Here is a 14,659-nt window from a genome sequence, read left to right as displayed (position 1 = left end):
CCAAGGAAACAGAAAGAAGCCTGCCATAATCATGACACAAGATAACTGGGAAATAATAGAGTACAGTGCAAGAGCTCATGCTGTCAGCCACTGATGTACATCTTACTCCATTCACAGCTTCATAATTTGCAGTGAAAATCTTTAGTCAGAAACCAGCTGATTTCTTTGTTTCTTTTCATTCTGCTCCTTCTAGATAAGCGAATGAAAGGATTACTTTATAGAGACGTAATTCAAATGTCGATGTTGTGGCTCATTACAGAAAGCAGCACAGCCTCCTTAAAAGGACGAAGCATCAGAATGATACCCCATCTGATCACCTACCTAGTCATACTCGTAGCAAACTCAGAAACCCCATTAGCCTGGAGGATTTGCTACTATGTGAATTCCTCAGGTGTGTTTGTCTGTAGCTGATTTGTTCTGAATTACAGTTCCCAAGTTGGGTGTTCTGTTTCTTTGAGGATTACTTTGAAGTAGCTTTTAATTTATGTCCTTGAGTCCACTTCTACTGCTCTACTGCTGTGTCCTAGGTCACTTCTAGTTTTTAGGTAAGTAGATGAAGGAAGAAGAGGAGGAAGTGGGTCTACTATCCTTAAATATATATATTTATTAATCTGTGAAGAATAAAGAGAACATCTAAAAGTTGGCCACTTGTACTGGACTGCCCCAAAAATAGATTTGTAGAATTGACTTTTGAAATTCTTGTCTTCATTAAGGGATTTATTTAAATATCTTTCAAATTTAGTTGTTTATTTGTTTGTTTTTTCCTTCTTCCATTTTTTGCTCAGTTAGATGAATACTTAATAGTGAAGTGTGTGCACTTCTGCTCAAAGGCATGCCTAAAAACAGAGACCAAAAGAAAGAAAAATAATCTAGGAGAATTCAGTTAAGTGTCCACTGGGTTTCAGTGATAGTTTACGTTATGATGTTAAGTTCTTTTCAGCAGTTCAGTTGCTGCGACCTTAAAGGAAACTCTTGTAGACTGAGCTTTCTCTATTTCTGGGAAAAGAAATTGTGTGTTTTGTGCATGCATGCTTTTCTACCATATATGGTTCCCACTGAATTTGGACGCTAGGGGCAGTGGCTAAAGGTTTAATTTAAGGATGAGAGTTGTGGGATGGCAATTCCTTATAGTGACTTTCTAAAAATAATAATAATTAAAAAAAAAAAGGCGTTTAAAGCTTTTTAACAACACTGTGTCTGGTTCAGCAGTATTTTTTATAAATTATAATAATAATAAAAAAGGCATGCAAGTGTCCCTGAATAGCTGATAGGTTTGTTTTTCTTTGTTTATGGGTAAATTATAGAGGTACATCTGTTCCTCATCTGTACTGTCAAGTATCTCCAGTTTTTAAGATATTTCTTGACATTCTTTCAGGTTTTAAAGCCAGGTGGAAGATCAGATAGAATTACAGATATCCCCAACTTTCAAAATAATGTTCCTGCCTGAAAACTCTTCTACTTGTATTCCTGGCTTTAATGAGGCACGGTATAAACATCATACTAACTGAAGCAGTGAAAAGGAAAAAAAGCCAACCCAACAATCCACAAGAAGAAAATCTTTCCACATGTTTACAGTAAAGCCAAAATAATTGGGCTGTGTTTATTTAACTTAAATGCTCAGGGATATGTCATCTTATAAAAATGACATTACTGGGCTAGACCAATAAGTAGCGTGTAAGTCAAATGCCAGAACAGGAAATACTTAGCTTGACTCAAGATTTTATTATTTTTACAAGTTGCTTATACTGCTGTCAATAAAGAGGGCAAATAACTGTAGATAAAGCTCTTTGCATGCCATTAATTGTGAGAGTAAGTATGTGCCTTTATATTGCAAACAACCTGATTTGCATGTGCAATCAGGCAGCTAGGTATCCTGTAGCTAGCCGTTCTACATCTTAATTGTATTTGCAGTATTGTGTCTGCAGAGTTGGAAGCTTTCTTTTAAAGATCACACGCCTAAAAGTGAAGAACACATAAGCTGTCTCACTGGGGATTTTTGTTTGCTTTGCTTTTTTTCTTCTAAATTCAATCACTCATTCAAGTAAATATATATACCCTTTGAAAGGATGGCCTGAGGAATCTGACACTGGCCATCAGTTAGTGGATTTTGCTTAGTAATTGCTTCATCTATTCAATAGTATTGAAAATACCCTTGAGCAGAATATAGCTGCAGGGGAACAACACTCTAAAGCAGCAACCTAATTAATGAATCTTATTGCCACTTAGACAAGCATTATGCAGTTGGCCTTGCTTGTCAGTATAGATCTGTTCTTGCGACATTATATATTTGTCCAGAAAACTGTTCTGATTATTAGAAAAATGAATAAAGAGGATTTGTGAGGCTGTTGTTAGGGTCCACAAATGAAGCAGATTGTATTTTCAGCATGCAGTTGTGTTCCTAGCATTACAGGTGTCACCAACATCTTATGGCTGCCTGGAACAACAAATGAATTCTCTTAGCGTTTATCTCAGGAGCCGTGACCAAGATTATTCACTGCATTTAGATGAAGTGAAAACAAAGTCATCACAGCCAGAGTCTGAAAGCAGGTAAATTGTTTTCGTATATTAGAAATGAGAGCAAAACAGAAGTAAAAAACATACTTTTTTTTTTTTGTTTAATGTTTAAAAAATGCAAGCCTTTATGTGCCTACAGTGAGTACCTGGATTTTGTAGACAGGTTCGTGGATAGAGCATTTGTCTCCAGTTGGGTAAATTGGGCAATAATGTCTGCTGGTGATGAGCCTTTTCTGAATATCTTTTGAAGGAAGTTACTTTAATAAAAGTCATCCTAATAGTCAACAAACAATTAGTCTCTAAGAAAATAAATCATGTTTATTCCTGAAATCATTCTAGTAGCAAAAACTGTAACTTTGAGTCAGAGCTTGTATTTTTAACTGTATTGAAGTCACAGATGAATTTAGTGACCAGTCAGTAAGAAAAAAGGTGTATACACTTTTAAGAACTGTAATTTGAATCAATGGCTATAACAAAGTCACTGGACCATTTGTCTGTTCTCTGAAGTGACCCTAGTACACGGAGTGTTTTGATCCTGAAGCATCTTCACTGCTTTGCGTGTTGGTGATTAGCGTGGCAGCTTCTCTGCTTCAGCCTGTTCCTGCTTCTGAGCTTCTGGAGCTCCTCAGTGAACAACCTGGGCTGGTGTGGATCTGCCCCGCTTCTGCCTTCCCTTCATAGATGATGCAAGCATTCCTTGACTACCTCTTACTGTCTGGTCTTTACTTCTTTTACTTTTTTTTTTTTTCCCTTTCTGGGTGAGACAGCACATAACACACCTAAATGTGAAATTTTGGGAAGAATTTTTAAGACTTGCAAGTGGCACTTGAGTGGATAATTCCAGCAACTTTGATAGTCAGTGAAACAGCCTTTGCCTAATGGTTTGAGTAATAAAAGTAGTATGGTTTAATATTTGTGGCTTTATATCAGAAAAAATAACTTACCTAGCTGTTCTGAATCATTTTTTCCCAGTGGACATGGCCACAACATCTTTCAGTGCTGGTCAGTCATTTTCAAGTCAGTGAGCATCTGGGTTGGTTATTAGCCAGCAGAGAGATCAATTAGGGCTACTGGGGGTATGTTAGAAGGAGAGGATTGAAAAACATGAATTTTATTGATCAATTGTCCTGTACAATCAACATCGCCACAAGGAGGTCTTAAAGCCATGTGAGAACTAGATGGAAGTTCTTTTCTGCTCTTGCGTGTCTCTTGAATCAAGAGTGAAATACTCCAGTCAACGGAGACTGCAAATTACTGAGGTTCAGAAATCCAAACTTTGATAAAGCAATAAGCTAATTAATAAAGCATAAAAAGTATTGTTAGCTTTAATATGCTGTGCACTGCTGAAGATCCTTTATTTTATGGAGTATATTTGTCTTAAAGTGATTATGTTGCTAATTATAAGGCTCACTAGTCTGTTTAACAGGAGTCCAAATAATTATAATTTGTTTGCAGTTCCCACCCTATATATTTTCATGCACTAGGACAAATATTTTGCCGAATGATTGATCTCCTGCATGCCTTTTTCTATGTTTATGAAAATTCAATGTTTCAGTTTTGTACTAAGAAAAATATTTCCAATTTTGTTGCTCTTGTTCTGACAGCATGTTAGTAAACTGAAGAAACTTGAGGATAAGGCCACAGGAGGGATGATTGACTCTCAGAATTGTAACTGAATGTGTTCCTAGTAAAGTCCATGACAAAATTCCTTTTGCTGCCAACTACTTTTGTATAATGCATTTTGCATTAAAAAAATGGATGGAAGTTCCTTCATGCTCTTAGTTATTGGTTGTCTTGAAGCAAGAATAAACCTTCCAGCCAGTTCCAGCCTTGAAAGCAATTTGGGAGCCAAGTTCCACGATTCTCATGGGAGTAACATGAAGGACAAAATTCTTAACAGGCTTTTCTATGAATGCTCAAGTTAGGGCCTCTTGGAATCAGCAGCAGGCATCTAAAAACCTGCATGAACTTGAACACCCAGAGAATAGGTTATTTAATGTTAGGAAAAAAATTGTCAAGCTTTTATAAAAAGCTCAGAAAACTGAGGCTAAACTACCAAAGTCACTGCTAGAACTGGAGCTGTACTTCAGAAAATGGCTCAAATGAGAAGTCAACGTTATGAAATTAACTCTTTGTTTTGTGGCCAAAAAAGGTAAGCAGAGTTGTTTCTCTGAATCTAGTTGTAAGTTTGCTGAAGTTTAGGTAGCAAAATGGTTGCTTGAAAAAATACCTAGCAAAAAATTCACTATCTCAGACTTGATAATAGTTTCTGAAAATAGCTGGGCTGCCAGAATGTCAGTATTTGGAATGAGAAGATTGCTAAGGGGAAATGGCAAGTAATAAGGGGCCTAAAGAGACATGAAAAGCTAGCAGCTTCATTTTACTTTGAGGGAGAGAAAATTGCTTAGCACTACTTATAGCATCTTTCATTCAAAGATCTCAAAGCTTGCTGAACCAAACATAATTCTTTGAAGAGAGGTATAGACTAATGATCACTTTACTCATCATTGAAATGCAGCCGTCTGTACTGGAGCATGCTGACTATTTGGCAGCAGGCATCAATGCTACCTCGAAGTTCAGTACAGGAGGTAAAGAGCAAAAATGCAGCTGGGAAGAGGCTATGACAGCAGAATGCACTGAAATGCCATCACTTATGTCTGGACATCACAGCTCTTAATTTAAAAGAAAGAAAAAGGCTACAAGTGAAAATACTTCATCTCTTCTGATACTCACATTTGCTGTTCTGCCAAACTTGTCCTTTATTAGGAAAAAATTGGGGCAGACAAGGTTCTTAATATTAAAATACCCTAGTGGAACTGTTAGGATTCTATTCTGCTCTAAAACTGGAGTGCCAGTTGGCTGTATTAGCCCTTAATACTTTTTTCTTCTTCAGTGTACATGTAACCGCATTAATTGGTCATTTACCAACAAACTTGAAAGATGAATACAATTTAGCTAGGAAAATAACTAGGTTTTTTTTATATATATAATGGAGAAAAATTGAGTTAAGTTGTTCTTACTTTTTGGATGATTGTATCTTTTTTCCTCCCTCCCCCCACCTGTTTCTTATAAGGACAGAAACTCTGGTTTAACTTATGTTACTGTGAATCAGAAAAGTGCAGCCTTAACTGTGATGCATAAATATAACCGCTTTTACTCTGCAAGTAATAATTGCACCTGTAGCTCTATTAAGAGCTGTTACAGTGCATGAACAATTCCTGAGAGGCTCCAGCATTGATGGTCTGGGCGCTGCAGGAAGAACCCGTGTGTGCCCTTCGCAGCACCAGGCTTCAGAGGAGGCGGGGGGGAGAAGGCAGAGTGGGAACAACTGATTAACTGCGGCATTAATCGGAATACTTTCTCTGAGTCCTGGAAAATCTTTGCAAGCAAAATATTATTTGATCACTGCTGATTATATATTGTCAGGCATTTAAGTACATAACTGTGTTTATGCCGAGCTCTCTGAACCAGAAGGAGAAGGAAACTTCGTAATGACCTCCTAGAGAGTCAAGCCCCAAGCATTAGGTCTAGCACTGCTTTTTCATCTGATGCCAGACGGTTCTAAATAGGTCTTAATGCAGCTCCAACAGTTTATGCTATTTAATAAATCTAATCTGTAAAACAGGTCACGTAAAAAAACTAAAAACTTTTCTTCTAATTACAGTAAGATTTTATTGAATGCACATTATACATATAGATCATAATACTTATTAAAAAAGACTATTAAGATTTTACAGTTCAAGATTTTACAGGCAGTGGGAACAGTGGAAGCCTAATGCTTTCTGAGAATCATATCTGCATTAGCAAGATAAAGGACAATTTAGGAAGATTACAAAAGCAATGATTTAGAGTACAACATAAAAATCTGCTGAGAACTAATTCGCAATGCCAGCTGCTGCTAAGCTTCTTAATCTTTATCTAGTTCAATTAAAATCTGAATGTTTGGGATTTCATTAACAACTGGGGACTTGGAAATTACATGCACTTTTACACTGTATTCAACTGCTTATGCACATTATTGGAAGTTGCCTGGAATGTCTTCAGGTAGACTGAGATATAATTAAAACTTAAGTACTTAAAGGATAATGCAGAGGTAAAAGAGGATTATTTTAATTTTTCTGTCAGATCCAATTGACAAAAAAAATCTTGCACAAGTCAAAATGAGTTGAAGACCAGTAAGAATTTTAAGGCAAGTGATATTTGTGGATGATTGTGCAATCAGATGTGCAGATCAAATAGCTTCACTGGAGGGCGGAGTGAACTGGATATTGTAATTGTGGTCTGTACTGATTGTGTTTTGTGTGGGGAAGAAAATACATCGCATCTATCGTTCACTTCTGTACTGATGTAACCACGCTGCTATCAATTAATTATGCATTTCAAAGAATCTGCAAGTAGGCCTTTCTAAAATTAAACTAAGCAAAGTGATGAACAAGCTTTTAATCACTTAATACTGTGTATAAAAAATAGTTTCTTCCCATTAATTCCTCAAGAATAATTCTTCTAAAACTTTTTTTTTTTCAGAAGTAGAAAGGGACTTCATTTTTTTCCCTCCTTATTGTTTTTCTTCTTTCTATTCTCTGTGAGCAATTTTAGCATCTTTGGAATACCTGCTGGTTTAAATAAGTGGAATTAAATGTATGTTGGAGTTCAGTAAATAGTAAATATTTGGAAGCAGTCATTAAAAAGACGGAAGATTTAGTTATGTGACGGTATTCCTTGATACAAGAACACTGACTGATCTCTCTTCTCCATGTAACAGGGCAGGATTTATGCTGGCAGTATTTCCAAGGAGAGCAGGATGCTGGCAGGGTGATGCCTGCTGACAGGAGTGAAGCTGGGCAGGGTTTCCCCGGGTCAGGGACAGCGCCATGGGATGTGCTGTCTAAGGTCTGGGTCAAATTCTTAGCTGGTCTAAATTTTTCTAAGTTTCATACGGGATTGGATTTCTTTCTCTTTAATTATTTAGATCTAATGATCTTAGGTGCCACTATAGGATGTGAAGATAAGAATATTTTCAGAACAAATGAGGGTATTTAAGGTGGTGTAGGTACTGCAGGATAATTGGTACAAGACGTAGAGACAGCCTGGACATGTTTAAATGGTGTGTTTTGATCAAGTTAACTTTTAAAATGATAAAATGATAAAAAAGAAATTATTCAGTAGTGAAATTACTTAACACGTTTGGGGAAATTTTAACTTTTGTCATTAGAAGTCAAGACTATCCTTAGCAGAAGAAAACAGTGAGGTTTTGCTTGCCTGGCTACTTGATCTTTTTTTTTTTTTTTCCTCCTTAAATTGTGCTTACAAAGCAAGACCAGTGTGTAGGATTGCTGCCATATATAATTTTCAAAAGCTATATGCCGTTTTTTCCCCTCCATACTTTTTAATGGAAAAAATTGTGGCAGGGATGCTCCAGCCAAGTGAAGAATACAAAAAAGAAAAGCGTAAGAATTTTGACTTGAGAATACTTTGGCCAAAGAGAATAGCAAGTGTGTTCTGCTGCCCTGTTTAAGGTTTGTACCTGGACAGTTCTTCATATGCTAGGTAAAAAGAGTACAGCTACCCTCTGAAAGAAGGTTATTTTTCAAGCAAGCAAGTATTGGGAAGTTATGCGTACTTGCCATAATGACGGAAAACTTACTTTGTGGCTGTCTATACTGCTGGAGGAGTCATGGTGTGCTTCCAGTGCAAACTGCAGCGATCCCAAGCTCTGCCAGTTACACTGTTCACCATCCGCATTTGCACAGGGTGGAATAGGTTAGCAGTATGATGAGCACATTTTGAGCAGATCTTTCACCTCTGTTCAGAGGGGTCCAGAGAGCCTTATGGCAGCCTTCTGCCAAAAACCACTGTGGTCTTGAGCATCCCTGCAAGGTAGGTGCTACATGGACGCAGAACGTAGCAAACCATGCCCACTGCTGGAAGTGGGTCTTTGAGCTGGCAGAGAAGCAGGGCTGAGTCATTTTTGTCTGGAGTTGATCCTGTAACTTGAATGAATTCATCATCCAGCTACAGCGTTCCTCGTATATGAAGCCCAGTGAGGTATGTAGTACTTTGGCTTTATAGTTCTTAAGTTGTTCTGCTATGTGCTGGGATATCTGCCCTCAGAAGAGCAGAAAAACTGTTCTTCCCTCTGACTACTGAATGCATTTAGTACATAGGGGTATTTCTTTAATTGTAGGGTTTATTTTCTGATTTCAAAATGGATCAGCCATTAAGTAGCCGACATAGTACGACAATCTGGACATAAGATCCCTGAGCTTAGGTGTTTTCAAAATTTAAGGGTTTTTATCAAAGATTAAAAAATAGTAATAATTAAAAAAAAAAGGCAAAAAAAATCCTTCCCTTTTTCTTTTGTATAATGAGAAAACTGAAATAAATAAAATGAAGAATATTGATATATCACAAATGGGAACAGTAAATGTGTCGCTAGGGAGACGAGTGGGAGTTGAGAGCAAAGATAACTACAGATCTGATAAGTATCTGTACATTTGGCTTCAGATATGAAAATCAGTGCCACAGATTGATCCTACAGGAGTAATAAATACATATTATCTGTAATTATTCTCAAACTTCATAAACCTTATTTTAATAACATCCTTTGCATCACTTTTTTCTGAGATCTTTTATTTTTATGACACTGTCAAGCTTTTTAATTTTAATTTCAAGAAAATTGCTCCAGCTGTTATGGATTTTGTTTCAGCTTCCATTTGAGCATTTCTGTCATTCTCTCAAAACCTGATAAACTGTCCCACTTCTTTTCTCCTGGGGTTAAGAGTTTCCTTTGGAGAGTTCTGGTAGCAGCTTGGAAGGCTTTCTGTTTCTGAGCTATGCCTAAATGGTGGCTTTGTTGTTTCTTCATTTGTTTGTTTTAAGGAGATCGAAGGCTGTGAATTTGCAACTGCTTTTACAAATACTATTTTGGATGTAATTCCACCTTACAATATTATCCTGCAGTGGAAACTCCACGAGATTTTGAACCTTGCAGAACTTTTACTGCAATCACTGCTGAGAGTTTTATCTGTGGAACTCCAGTCGTCTGCAACAGGACAAGCAGGGAATCAACAATACTAACCTGAAGGTGAAGGATCAGCCCTTTGTTAGGAGTCTCTTGGTTTTGAAGGGCCGGAGGCAGACCTCTGTTTTTGCATACCTGCACCTGCTGGTTGCTGAGGGCTGCATCTCATTTGTGCCCATGGTTCTCCCGATAGTAATGTGGTAACAGCAATTGAAGTTAACAAAGAAGTTTGTTGTTGTTGCTTTTTTTTTGTTGGTGGCGGTGTTTTTTTTAATTTTATTTTTGTTTTTGTGATTTTTTTTAAGAGGATTGCGGGCTTACCCGTGGAATGCTATGTCTGAAAAAATGTGCTTGTTCAAGTACAAAAGTAGGAAAAAAAATGGTGCTCAAGCAAGTTGAGTAAGTACTTCTGTGTGGATGTGGGAGGTGACTTGGAATAAATCTCATGCAAAATGTTGATGTTTAAATTTGGTAATATAAGCAATATTTTTATTTATTTATTTTTATTTACATTTTAGAAATATTTTTATGTCAAAATTTGTTGTCAAATAGGAAATACTCTTGTTGAATGTGTTACAAAATGTTCTTTTATCAGCGGACTGAGTAGCATGGTATATGTGCTACCAGCACTCCTGTGGCTGCGTGTTGAGCTGGGATCGGCATCGATATTGAAAGTGTTATTGGGTTTCCTCTGCTGTTAGAAGTGTGATCACATTTCGTGATGTCCTGAGGTCTTAAGTAATCATGAACTGACAGTAAGCAAAATTTCAAGTGCTGCTTTTTTGAAGATCGGAAATTAAATATAGAGCAGTGTACTCCTCTGCATATCTGTTGATGTGTTGACCATGTTTTGAGATGGAGATGCTGTTAGATCTTAAACCAGTAAATTTCAGTACTAAGATTTCTTTGCTTACCTAGTATCAATGAAACAGTGAAACTTAACTCATTTACATTAGTGTAATTCTCCATCTCCTCTTCCCTAAGGTAGGGTACCCAGCTCTGAGTGGTAGGCCTCATCTACTCAAACAAAAGATTCTTTTGCCCCTTAACTGCTACATTTTTGTCCTCTTTCCCAAAGGCTTTGTGGCACTTCTCTCATTGTGTAGCCAGAAGCATTTGAACAACCCGTAGACACCCTCCAGTACAAGGTACAAGCAGATGCACATTCACATTCCTGTTGCACAAATTCGTGTGATGGGAGCTGCCGCAGCCTGGGTTTGACCTGGCTGTGCTTATGGCCATGTGGGGGACTTGCAAGAGGATCAAAACTGTGAATTTTAGTGAAAAACTGAAATATTCCACTTATCCAGAAAAAAAGATGCAATTTTCAGGTTAATGTCTGTCTCCATCCTGTTTCCCAACTTGGTAATAAACAAATAAATAAAATAAAAATACATTTTTGGAATGAAAAATAAAAATAAACTTATAAAACTCTCCTGGTTTTTGTTTTTGTAAAAATGAAACTTGAGTAATTGTGAATAACTTGCAAACAATTTCTGTACTTGCATAGAGTATTTTTTTAATGTCATTCAGTTTCAATTTCAAATTTTATATTTGTTAATAACATTTTTTTTACTATATCTAAAGATTGCCATCTACTGGCATGTAATAGCTTTGGGGTCTGTTATTGTTCATAAATCTGAAAATTCAATAAAGTTATTTTCTCAGCTGATTCTGTGATTGCATTTTATTTCATAGGATAGGGGCAATAGTTGGGGAAACATTAACAGCATTTACTTTATCATGCCAACTACAGTGCAATATGTGGTTAATTAAAAGCCCATTAGAGCAAAGCACTGATTTTTCCCATGTGAATGAGCTTTCTATTCCCCCAAATTAAGCAATGTTTCATATTTCTCTAAGAACAGAAGAACACGTTATTTAAGTTAAAAATGTACTGTTTCTTTAAACGTTTGAAGCAATGCTGTCCTCCTGGTATATAGCAGTTTGGTGGCTCAGTAAACAAGATGGGGGTAGAACTATGCAAATTCCAAAATTGTGAGAGACTCCTCTCCCTCCTCAAGTGAATTTTTAGTTTACCCTAAAATTCCTTAGGTGTCTAGACCCTGATTCATCACAGCTTCCCCTCTAGTCAGCAGAGCATGGGGACCTCTGGAGGAACATATTAGCTGAGAAGAAAGGGCAGATGTGACCCCAAGCAAGCTTTGAGCAGGTAAATAGGAGCACTGAATCCCTGCTGCAAGGTTCAGTGTTGATACGCACCTGGGACTACTACAGTCTTAAAAGTTAGTGGCAGCTGTTGGTAACTACCCCTACATTGATTTCATGTGGGTTGGCAGAATGTGCTCCAGGTGTGCAAAAGGGATTGGTCCCATGTACAATGACCTGTTTTTCCCTGAGAAGGTTGGGGAGTGTTAGGAGCTGGTGTTTGCAGGGGGGTAAGCTGAGGAAGCAGTCTGTACGTCTTGTAGGAGCTGTGATTCCTGAGCAGGTGAGTACACCCATAAGACAGGCAGAATTCTGGTTTTGCCTAGTTCCTTGATATTTCTTAATAGCAAAGTGTTCCGCATACTGGTTCTTCTGTGTCTTATTTTTAGATCTGTTTTTGTGAGGAAGCACTTAGGTGCCTGTGTGTGGCTTTGCTTTCCTTTTCGAGGACATGGCGCCTAGAAGCTTAGCTTTACCTGTTCCTAGCCACCTGTGTGGGATACTAAAGCTGTGTAGTCTAAAATTTTTGAAGTAATTTGCAAAGGCCCATGCTGTTTTTTTTGGTGAAAATAGTGTACTTTCATTTGTGTGAAGAACGTTATGATTGCTGCTTCAAGAGAAAATAAACCACTTATACCAAGCAGATGATATTGTAAAGGTGAACATACTGCTACTTTTTCCACTGTTATGAAGCATACAAAATACTGCTTCACTGGAGAAAGTGGTCTTTATTTCAGGGGTAAAGCCTAGCTTTCATGTGATGTAAGAGCTGTTGCTATTCAAGATTTATTTAACTGTAAAGGTAGTAGTCATGTAAAACTTGTGTAACTTACTGAGGCATTAACTAAAGCTGCCCTAGGGCTGCCTTCACACACGTGCTACTATTGTTGATTTCCTATCTGCTATTCTTATGTTGTGTAGGGATTTACTACGTTTGTATGCTTGCAGCCAACTTGTCTGAGGTTTTTACCCCTCTCCCTTTCTGCTTTTTCTGATCATTAGAGGGAAGAATGTAAAATAATTTAAAAACAACAAAAAAAAAAGGGTATTTAAATAGAAACTGTCCTTAAGTTATTCTGTATGAGCCTCATAAAATATATTTAGTCTAGATAGTCAACTGTTGACATTTTACTTGGATTTCTGCTAGATAAATAACTTCCAATTGTATGTCCATGTATGTATTTACTGATAATTATAAATCGTGTTCTTGGCTGTTTAAGGCAGATAGGCTTTCCACCATTTGCTCACATAAGCCTGTTCTGTACTTTGGTATATTAAGTATTAGGCATATTTTGGATGTAGAAGAGGAGGGAGATGTACTGAGAGGCCATATGGCATGAACCTACCACCTGAAGCAAAGTTGATTATAAAGATAATTGGATGCAAAGAATAAGAGCACAAAATTCTTCCATCTTGCGTAGGTGGAGATGGTTTTTGATGTGCACCAGCTTGTGGAAACAGGACATTCATGTAGTGGTGCTCCTGAACTGTAGTCCTTTGTGCTCAAGGGATGTGGCAGAGTGAGTTAAGCCATCAAACCCGAGAGCCGTTGTTCCCTCTGCCTTGTGAGGGTTGAGAACTCTGAGGCAAATAGTGAGATAAATGTTGGCCTTCTCACCTCTTCAAGGCAGAGCAAGCCTTTGAGAGGTAAGTGCTGATGCTCCCCTTCTATAGGCATCTCTAGTAAGTGAATGTGTTTGCAGTAGAAAATAGCCCATTAATGTGGTGATTGATTGACGTGAAAATGCAGTTATAGGTTTGGTAAGACAAATGAATATTCACAAAAGCTCTGATGAAATGCTGTGTAGGCCATACTCTCTTCTTACAGATGGTTTTCTGATTTTTAGTGTTTTTTTATTATAAGCAGTCAATGGACTTCCAGTTATAATATGAACTGCAGTAAATCTTGCTGTTGTGGTGGCAGTTAATCGCAGATCAACAGGCATAAATCATGTGAGGCAAGTCCTTGCTATTAAGAGGTGAGCCATTCATTAACTTAAGAAATTGCATTATTCTGGGCTCCTCTGTGGCATACATAAGTCTCATTTCTCTTAAGATATTCCGGGTGCTTGCACTGGCCTGTAATACCTTTCAGTATCATTTGACTTGCCGTGGACTGAAAACTATCCTGCTTACGTGAATGGCAGAAGCAGTTTGAAGTTTCTCAGCTGGTGATTTGCCCCCCAAAAATTCCAAAAAAACATATCCCAAATTGTTCAGGCATACACCTGTTTTGAGTAGGGGTCAGTAAGTGTGTTATGCTGACAGGAATGAAGGAAATTAATCCTACCTCACTTAGTAGTCTTTCTTCTTGTTCTTGCCGTTGTTTTGGGGAGAGCAGTAATGGCTGCCCTTCTGACCTCCACGCCATTAGATGTTCCCTCTTGTCTCTCGTGTTCTTTGCCATCTTCATGCGTGTTCAGAATTGGTAGTAGTGAACAAAGAAATCTGCTTGCTCTGGTAAATTTATTAAAAAAAAAAAAAAAGTTTGACCGGAGAAGAGAGCAGGGATGGCAAGTGAATATGTGCCTCCTGGAGGTTGGAGTCTGTGGTGCCTTGGAAGTACCTTCTGGTGTGGCCTCCTGCTAAAGGCCTCTGAGAGACTTTTCACGTGCCAGTCTTCCCCAGCTACAAAACTAGAGTGAGATACCTGAGCTGTCTTGAGATATTATGAATGTAAGTATATTTAAAGGTTGTGGGATGAGAATCATAAATCGACAGAGTTTTTTCACAGTGATAGTATCTTACTCTTGGAGTGGCCTGAGCTTGGCCTTAGCAAAAATTTCATGCGGATCGCTTCAGGTTTGTGAATCACTGTTGCTTTTGTGATTCTTGTAATAGTTGGGATGATTTTGGAGGAAATCTTGATAAGTTGTACTGGTGCCTGCTGGGTAGATTTACCACAGAGGCTATCAGTGAGGTATGCAGGATGCTTTTAGCACGGTCGATGCAGGA

General features: G+C 37.8%; 1 protein-coding gene across 7 annotated transcripts in view; it reads left to right on the top strand.

The window, feature by feature from the left end:
• Positions 1 to 14,659, top strand: part of CDH4 (cadherin 4) — a 673,189-nt gene that overhangs the window by 242,919 nt on the left and 415,611 nt on the right. Inside the window, exons 1-2 of one of the 7 annotated variants that reach the window (XM_080557567.1) lie at positions 9,841 to 9,934; positions 10,614 to 11,987. The exons of the other annotated variants lie outside the window; for them this stretch is intronic. The gene's annotated coding sequence lies outside the window, so the exon portion shown is untranslated. Of the gene's footprint in view, positions 1 to 9,840; positions 9,935 to 10,613; positions 11,988 to 14,659 lie in introns of those variants that run through there. 7 annotated transcript variants of the gene reach the window in all.

The sequence above is a fragment of the Anser brachyrhynchus genome (genome assembly GCF_964034855.1).
Source record: "Anser brachyrhynchus genome assembly, chromosome: 16".
NCBI lineage: Eukaryota > Metazoa > Chordata > Aves > Anseriformes > Anatidae > Anser > Anser brachyrhynchus.
The sequence above is the reverse complement of the archived record's forward strand: the minus strand, read 5'-3'. Positions and strand labels throughout refer to the sequence as shown.